The sequence below is a fragment of the Equus caballus genome, chromosome 19 (assembly GCF_041296265.1).
Source record: "Equus caballus isolate H_3958 breed thoroughbred chromosome 19, TB-T2T, whole genome shotgun sequence".
NCBI lineage: Eukaryota > Metazoa > Chordata > Mammalia > Perissodactyla > Equidae > Equus > Equus caballus.
This window is the reverse complement of record NC_091702.1, coordinates 35414773-35424103: the sequence shown is the minus strand read 5'-3', so window position 1 is coordinate 35424103 and position 9331 is coordinate 35414773. Positions and strand designations below refer to the sequence as shown.

Sequence of the window (9331 nt, the reverse complement as noted above, 5' to 3'; positions counted from 1 at the left end):
AGGAAGTAGGCTGAAATTACTCCTTCCTGCCTCTGCTCTATTTTGTAGCTCAAGTCTCAGAGAAATATCCTTCACCACTGGGATAGTTCAGCAGACAAGGTACTATCTCTCACATTTTAGAGCTTTGTTCCTCCTGCTTCATCCCCTATAAATCACGAAATCGTGTGCCTCAACACATCTGTGTGAACTTGGGCAAATTAGATTTGTTGACACAAATAATCAATCTATAAATCAAAATTGGGGTGAGTTTATTATATGAAACAGTCTGAGGACTACACAGCCTGAGAGAGCACCTTCACCAAGGAAGGAAGGACTCTGGAGAAGTGTGGTGTACACTGTGGTTATATACCATCTTGGGACAAGAAACATACGTCAAATATGACAAGAATATCTCTTTTTACCACAGCCACAAGATGTCTTGCTAGCACAGCAGTTCACTGGTCACAAGATGAGCACAGCAGGTCAGTGTTCAGTAGGTCAGGGGTCATAAAATATACACAGTAGGTCAATTTGACTCTTAATTTCTGGGAAGACAGGCTTATCCTTAAAAGAATGCATATATGGGGGGGAGGGGGGAGGAAGGCACACATCCCTATCTTTAAAGGCATCATTCTCTGCTTTGTAAATGGTTTAAGCAGATGTACAATGCATGCTTGACAGGCCACGTCAGGCCTTTCTGGAAAAAACAAGGTCAAGCCATATTAGTTTTAAACCAAATGGCTTCCTGATATATATATATATCTTTTCTTATTGCTTTCATTTATTCATCATTTTTCCCCTTTTGATCAATAATCTTTTGATAGAAAGCATTGATGATCAAAATATTGTTTCTCAGTGTCAGGGTGGTTGCTGCTTGCCCTGGGTCCATCATGTCCCTTGGTGCTAGGCTTTTCTTTCATTGATTTGCCCAGTTATCCACATTAGGGGAAAACAATTGGATATTGTGGACAAGCATAGAAACATATATTAACAGAGAAAGTATTTCATAGGTTACATAATTTTTCAATTAATTTTAGATTGTTGTACATCGCACATGTGCTTTAACATGACTTTTTATAATTACATTGTTTATAATTATAGAACAGATGTGGTCCAAGAACTCATTCACCAAGAGCAATTATTGTAGCAATTATAAAATGGGTATACAGTTTAAGCATTACAAGGATTTAAATGAGGACATACAAGGTTGGGAATACAGGCCTGGTCCAGAGTCTTGGGACAGATGTCTGTAACAGATTCTATCTTCTTCTCATCCTAGGATGGTCCTTTCCAATGGGGCCATAAAGAGTCTTTTTCTGGTGTGTTTTCCAATAAACAAAATCTCCAGATTGTAGTCCATGATCCTTAAGGTCTTCATCTCTCAGGAGCTCACTGTGAAAGGAATCAGCTACCAACATTTCATTTCTTTTAAGTGTCTCAGTGAGATCCTGACAATAATGTAATATATCTCCCTTGAGCAAAGTTGGTTCATATAGTCCCTCATCTAATTGCATAAGTTGTCCTATTATTATTTCAAAGGGAGACAGCAAATGTTTACCAACAGGTGTACAATTGCGGAGCACTAGTGGAAGAGCTTTTGGCCATGAGAGATTAAATGCTTCTGAAAGCTTTGCCAATTGAGTTTGAATTGTGCCATTAGTTAAAATGTTGCATTATTGACCAAATATTACAAATAGATTTGATTATTTGTCCAGTGAAATCAGTTCCCTGGTCACTGTGTAATCTAGTAGGAATTCCCCAAACAGAAGTTGTCCATTCCAATAATAATTTACCTACTGCTAAAGCCATTGCCCTTCTACAAGGAAAGGCCCCAACCCAACGCAAGAACATACAGATCACTACTAAGATATACTTATACCCTTGAGAGGGTGGCATTTGAACAAAGTCCGACTGCCATACCTCAAAGGGTCCCTTGGGAAGGGGAAAGTGGCCTTGTGACCCATGAGTGGTTTTCCTGGATTATCCTTTGGGCGTATAGCACAATGAGCATAGGCTTTATGAGCTACTGTGGGAGAAAGTTTCTGAAAGTATTGTTTTCCCTATAAAATCCTCATTTCAGGTTCCCAATGGGTTAATTGATGAATATGCGGGAGCAGTAGCAATTGTCATCCAATAGGCACTATTTTTATCGGGCCTGAGCCACATCTGCATGGTGGTATCAAAAATTTCCCCTTTTTGTTGTCACATTTGTTCCTCTTCTTCCATGGCAATTTCTTGAGCCTTTAGAAGGAAATGTTTTACTGGGTTAGCAAGGTTAATGGAAAGTAGTGGGCATTCTCAAGGATGGACAGGATATCCAGCCCAGTAATTTCTCTGCTCACCTTCTAAGTAAGACCCATCTGTGAACCAAATTATATAATAAAATGCAGTCATGGTCCTTTTCCTCCTGTGGTGCTTGAATTAAGGTAGCAGGATTAAGATAATGACTAGAATTACAAGTGAAAACATTATACCAGGACATATAAGAAATTTTTCAAAAATTTCATATAATTTCTAATACACTGATGTTAACAATATATATGCATGCAAGAATATCCATAAATGAAGCTTAGCATCACTTATTTGACAATGTTTCCTAGGGATTTTACATACCAAACAAGCCTAATTAGTTTAGTGTCTCCCTCTTTACAGGGAGAGAACAAATTCTTTGAGAAGTCCCAGGGCCCCACTAGAAATTCTCAAAGTTACTTTTAAGTCAAAAGAAAGACTTCATTTAGGATGTGAATTTTTGGGAAGCTTGTCAAAAATATGAAAAAGTTTTAAAACACTTGGTTAAACAAGATCATAGCTTGCTGTGAAATAATGCTTAGTTATCCACTTAGCCATGGTGACAATTAAAGATTTTCAGGCAAATACAGAAAATCAAATAGCTGTAAGAAAAACCTTAGCTCCTATGATTAAAGACCTGATAAAAACAATACAGGGAATTTATTTTGATAAAACATAAAATCCCTACCCTTCTGGTAGATTACTCAAAAGTAAAGAAGAAAGGTTTCATAATCTCTTTATCAAGAGCAGACCAAAACTCCAAGAAAATTACCCTTTTAAGAGAAAGGAAACCAAATTCTAATTTTTGCACCAGCTTACTTAACTTACTCACTTAAGTTCATTTCAATCTTAGCCAACTTGACCACGCACAAAACTCTTTTCTCGGGGTTCCTCTTCCACAAACCTTCTATAACTTTCATTTTACATTCAGAACTTGTCCCATGTCTTCCTTCCTTCCTAGTACTTTAGGATAAATTTCATTCTTAACAAAATGAAAAAAAAATCTCCATTCCTTTTGCCTTCTTTACTGAAAATATACATGTTACTTTCAATAATTTTTTATATTGGCCTCCTCTGGATTGGCAGACCCACAGATACTGTTTAGAAGCATGTGCCTTCTCACAGAAAATTTCTCAGCATGGCACAAAACATGTTTATTAATAAACCCAAGTTTTTTCTAGTTTCTCTGAAATATGAAGCTAGATAGATAAATCTATGTTTAGTAATTAATGTCTAATATTTTATCTCTTTCATATCTACTTAGTTTTACTTAGTCCCAATAATAACATTTATATTGCCTATGAAACTTCTTGAGACATTAGGCAAAGTCAACTATTAATCTAAGTTATTTCTTTGCTTTGCAAAGATTGTTTTATATCATGTTAAATGGAAAGACATTTGGGTTAATTTCCATTACATTTATATAAGCACTTACTTTAAGGCAATTAAAGAGAGCTCTTTTAGAAATTATATCATCCAGAGGTAAAAAATATCACACATATATATAACATATATATAGACACACATACACAGAGACTCCACAGCTATTATTTTAAAATTACTGCCATGAATTAGGTACAGTAATACAAAGCTCACTGGTTATGTAAGAATAGTTGAATCCAAATTTTGTTTCTGGAAGTTGGAATAAATTGAGGTTATCTGCTTAGACGGCTAAAGCCTTTTCTACCAATGTTTGTGAAGAAGGCACTTAAGATGCTAGATTTTGAGCAAGGGTGCTTCTATAGCCATTTTTCCTTTCTTTTCCCTTCTTCTTTTCTTGAGTCTTAGGAATTGGTGATGGTCTAGATAACAGTTCCTAGAGAGGTTACGAGCTTTTTGAGATGAAGAAAAAGGGTAGAATCTGAACTGCCTCTAGAACTGCACTTGCAGTTTTGTGAAGATTTGTAAGGTAAGGACAGTCTCTTTTAATTCCTCAGAAATTGTGTTGTAACTTAAATGATATTACGGGTTGATTTACCTATCCAATTACATCATCCTTAAGCTGCTTCTTTCTCTCTGAGTACTTAGTTTTATTTTAACTGAAGGAAGAAGCCTAAAAAAAATCCTATTAGGCTCTATCAGCTTCCAATTTGGCCAAATTTCTGATGTAAGTTACTAAATCCCTTCAAATATCTTATCAGGCTTCAGCTGGAACAAACAGTATCTATACTTGGCAGTATTGAACAACTCCATTAATCTTTAACAAAGCAGTTTCTAAGAAAGTCTCTCAGTGTCCCAGTTAACTCTGAGAGGGGCTCATATTGGGCTCTTCTTTGAAGGTAGATTACAGGAGTGCCTGTAAGTGATGACTTAGTAGACTTTTATTTTAGGTACCTCTTATAACTTAATTTTTTTTGCTTTTTGCAATAAAACTTTCAATAAGGTTATTTTGCAATTTTGAAGCCTTTGCTTTTAAGTGCTCTTCCTAAATGATATTATCTAATTGGAACATTCCTTCCAATGGCCAATATAACTCCACTGAGGCTGATGACAGTTTGGTAGGAACCTTAGCTACAAATGGAATGCAACCAGCATTTCTGACCAACCATCACTGACCACAAAATGGGTGCAACTGTATTTTTGTCCAACCGTATTTTGAGGCTTCCAACCCAAAAATTATCAAGCCAAGCCCTCAGAACATGAAACAAGCTTAGTAAGATTTTGCCATTCTTTGGAAGTATTTACAGCTTCCAGAATGTTTAGTTTTTAAGCAATTGTGCTGGTAGGTGGTGTGCTTGACTCTTTAGAGATTAAAGTTTTCTCTGTTCTGCAGCTCTTAAACCTAGTATGCAAAAGACAAGTTTTGGAAACTCAAAGAAGCCCTAGTGGCTACTGTAATTTTAAGTTATCCTGGTTTATCTTGATCCAAGGATCCATTTACAGTTATCCTCATTTTGTCACGCACTTGCAAGTAGCCAGAGGTCCAAGGGGAGGCTGCCTGTTTGGAAACTGGTCAGCTTTTAGAAGTGCGATTTCCCATTTTCTTTTAGTTTTGTTTTACTACAAAGTTTGAACAATTTCTAGGGACAATGTAGTGGGTCATAAATGTGCTGTTTGTGAGTGCCAATCCCTATAAAAGGTCATGAACACCATCTTAAATGCCTTGGTTTCTCCTGCTAGCAATCTAAAACTGCCTTGGGGGCTCAAAGAGCTCAACAACAAATCCTTATGCGTGCATCCCCAGACAAGCCTTTAATTAACTAACATGAATGATCATAATGGAGTTCCTCATCGGACCACTATGTGTCACAATGGTTGATCCTCTGACACTACCACTAGGTTCTCAGTCACCTGAGAACACCTTTCAGCTGGAAAGAGCCAGTCTTCCTTCTCTTCAGAGCTGAGCAAGTTCAGACTCTCATTTCTCTATCAAACAATTTGTTCACACTTTACAGGCACAGTTATTTCCAATTTCAAACCAAATTAAATAGGTCAGCCTGCCCCATTTACTCCAAAGTTCCCCCTAGGCTCCTTTGGCCTAGGAAATTTCTCCTAGGTTTCTTTTACCTAGGACATGTACCAGTACCATTTCTAGTCTTAAGACCTTAAAGAGTTCATATAAAACTCTTAGACATTATACACAAAATAAGGAGGTCCAGGTTTCATGAAAACTCACTGGGGTGCTTGAAGAATGCAGAGAAGCTGTGCTGGGGTTGGGGGGTGTTCATTGGTACTGAACGCTGGTTCAATGTAGATTCGAGGTGGTCTCCATTGGGTTACTGTGAAATCCTGCTGTGACTACGCCAGAAACATCAACGCAAATAGTTAATAATCAATCTATAAATCAAAATTAGGATGCATTTATTATATGAGTCAGTCTGAGGACTATATAGCACGAGAGAGCACCTTCACCAAGGAAGGAGTCATTCTGAAGAAGCAAGGTGTACAGTGTGGTTATATAACGTGTTGGAACAAGAACATACATCAAACATGATAGGAATCTCTCTTTTTACTACAGTCACAAGATGTTTTGCTAACACAGCAGATCAGTGGTCACAACATCTGCACAATGGGTCAGTTTGACCATTAGTTTCTGGGAAGAAACGCGTATCTTTAAAGAAACGCTTATATGGGGGGAGGCACTCATCCGTATCTTTAAAGGCATCATTCTTTGCTTTGTAAATGTTTAAAGCAGAGACACAAGGCATGCTTGGCAGGCCACATTAGGCCTTTCTGGATAAAAACAGGTCAGGCCAAATTAGTTTTAAACCAAATGGCTTCCTCATATACCTCAACATATATACATATGTATGTATGTATATACATGCACACACACACTTTTCTTATTGCTTTTCATGTATTCATCATATTCCTTCTCTAGGTCTTCATTTCTCAGCCTATAAAATGCTGATCTTTCAAATACCCTTGGTCCTAACATACTGCAAGCCAAAGAACAAAACGAGAATTTGGCACAGCATTTCTGAATTGTTCCCACTTCCATCCCAGACTTGTGGTCTAAACATTCTATCATGATGGTTCTCAACTTTACTAGCCATAAGGAGTTTATCTTTCTTAGAATTTTCCCCTTCTTTTTATTTAGAGGATAAAAACAATGCAAAAACAAGCCTCAGAATCAGGGCGTGGGGGTAGATGATTCATTCCCATTGTGTTGTCTTTTGAATGGTTAATAGCTACCCTTGCACTATCCCCACTCCTTATCTATATGAATTCCATTTCAGATAAACAAACACAATGATTATGAAAAAGGCAGTCTTAGAGAGACACTGGCAAGTCTGATGGACTTTGGTAATGAAATTATTCCAAACTCTGCCACCCACAAAGATCTGGCAAGAACAGAAGGATGGGTGTTTATGCAGATACCTTGTCATAGTTGGTGAGCAGCTCAGTGTCACTTGCCTTAGGTTCTCAAATCTCTTGGCAAATAGTAACTCAGTCATCCTCAGAGACCTCTCAGAAGGAAGAACATTAGTACAGTTGTCCCTCGGTATCCATGGGAGATTGGTTCCAGCACCCCCACAGACACCAAATCTGTGGATGCTCCAGTCTTTCACAGAAAATGGCATAGCATTTGCATATAACCTATGCACATCCTCCCATGTACTTTAGATCATCTCTAGATTACTTATAATACCTAACGCAATGTAAATGCTATGTAAATAGTTGTTATCCTGTGTTGTTTAGGGAATAATGACAAGAAAAAAACGTTTGTACATCTTCAGTACAGACAGAGCCATTGTAGGCCTTTCGATTTGGGGTTAGTTGAATCCACAGATGCAGAACCCACGAATACCGAGGGCCAATTGTAGTCACTCTCATGAAAAGCCAGGAAGTTAGAGTTTTCCTAAAGCTGAAAAATCAATGCCAGCTTTGCAAAGCCACCTGAGGCTTTCCAGGTCCTATATGCAAATTCTCACTCCCATTTTGGGGGATAAACTATTATAGAATCCTTGCATTTAAGAACTGGAAGGACCTTATTGGATACCTATGCCAACTGAGCACATTCAGTATTTAAATCTCTTTAGTTACCTCAGCCAAGGTGTCATCTAGCCTCTGTCATCTAGCACAATTCTAATGAAGGTTCCACCAGAGAATATGCAGAAAAGGAGCTAGAGATAGTCCAGTAGGAGGATTGAGTGTGGGTGGGTGGGTGGGGATGGGACGCTTAAGGAACCCTGCTGGAGGGAAGAAGGAGGGTATTGAGACCATGCCTTGGGTTTGGGGAATGTGGGAACAAAGACCCAGTTTGAGCTTCCTCACAGGTCAATGTTTGCATAAGCAGCCCCTTAAGGGGGTGGATGGGCTGGCAGATTGGGAGTAGGGAATACACCACTTCTCTAAGCAGTCCTTTCTCTGATCGACAATTTGGCTCTTGCACATCTTTGTCTTTCTGGATTCTGTGGCAAAGACAAAAATATCGAGTTGGGCATAATGAGACTTCAACTATCATCCTATGTCTGCTAGCAGCTAACAGTGTGATCTTGGACTGGTTACAAAGTCCAAAGATCATCTGAAACTTGGAAATAGGTAAAAGAGATTTTTGGATATTCTTTCAGTACCAGACTTGACTTTCTGTTTACAGGACCATTCTAGTTCACTATAAGGCAAAAGCTCATTTGGAAAATTTTGCTCAGTAGAGATGCAAATAATTTCTTCCCAGTGGAACCAATAGCCTCAAAGTTTATAGTTTATGATCCTGATAAACATAAACTAGTTTTTGTATAGCTTATAACCCATCAAGCCATTAAATTGTTTATACATACCTAGCTTCTCAAATGCTCTTTGGGCTGGTTTTAAATCTTACTGCTTTCCTCATTAATGAATAAGCTCAATAAAATCTATGAAATATTTTCATTTAGCATCTGTATGAGAGACACCATTTCACCTTTTTGAAAATTATCCTTTAACAAGCAACTCACTTCTGCCTCCAAGGATTTGGTTTCCTTATCTGTTAAAACATGCATTAAGACTAGAGGGTCTCTAAGGGCCCACCTTAAGGTATCTGAGCCACTAAGCCACCTGGAACCCTCTTTCCCAGCTTCCCAGAGTCTCCAGAGAAAGAGCCACACTAACTCTCTTGAACTGACAATCAGCGCCTGCTAGTCCCTGCGACCCAGCCCCCAGAGAGGTGGTCAGATCACACTAGAACACTGCTTGCCTGAAGTAACTCTAAGGTCATCTGGTAGTTTCCAGGAGCCAGACTATATTGTTTCACCCACTTTACTCTCCCTCCCCCAACCACTCCTTACTTTCCACTATAAACCTCAGAAATTCCTCCTTCCACATCCCCAGGCTTTTAGTTTAATACACAGGGTAAGGCACCTCCCTGAGTGTTCACCTCCTTGACATGCTTAAGTGGAAATCAGTGCAGTTTGGCCTCCTCTGAGGCAACAGGGGTCAAACAGCATCTCCTCTCACTCCCTGTGCTGCGAAGGAGGAAGAGGGGGGTCAAGATTCCTCTCTAAACCCTCCTCTGGCTCTGACTTCCGGCGAGTCTGTCCTTCCAAACCTCCAGAGGCTTCTCTCCCTTTGCCTTCTTGGCCTGAGGATGTTCAGCCATCATACTCCAGCTGAAAGTGCCTTGAACTCACCAGGGATGAAGATG

General features: G+C 38.8%; 1 long non-coding RNA gene across 1 annotated transcript; it reads right to left on the bottom strand.

The window, feature by feature from the left end:
- Positions 1 to 231: 231 nt before the first annotated feature.
- On the bottom strand, positions 232 to 6091 carry LOC111769055 (uncharacterized). Its single transcript, XR_002801793.2, has 2 exons — positions 5885 to 6091; positions 232 to 2220 (listed from the first exon to the last, which is right to left on the bottom strand). It is a non-coding gene; the product is annotated as an uncharacterized lncRNA (long non-coding RNA).
- Between the last annotated feature and the right edge of the window lie 3240 nt (positions 6092 to 9331).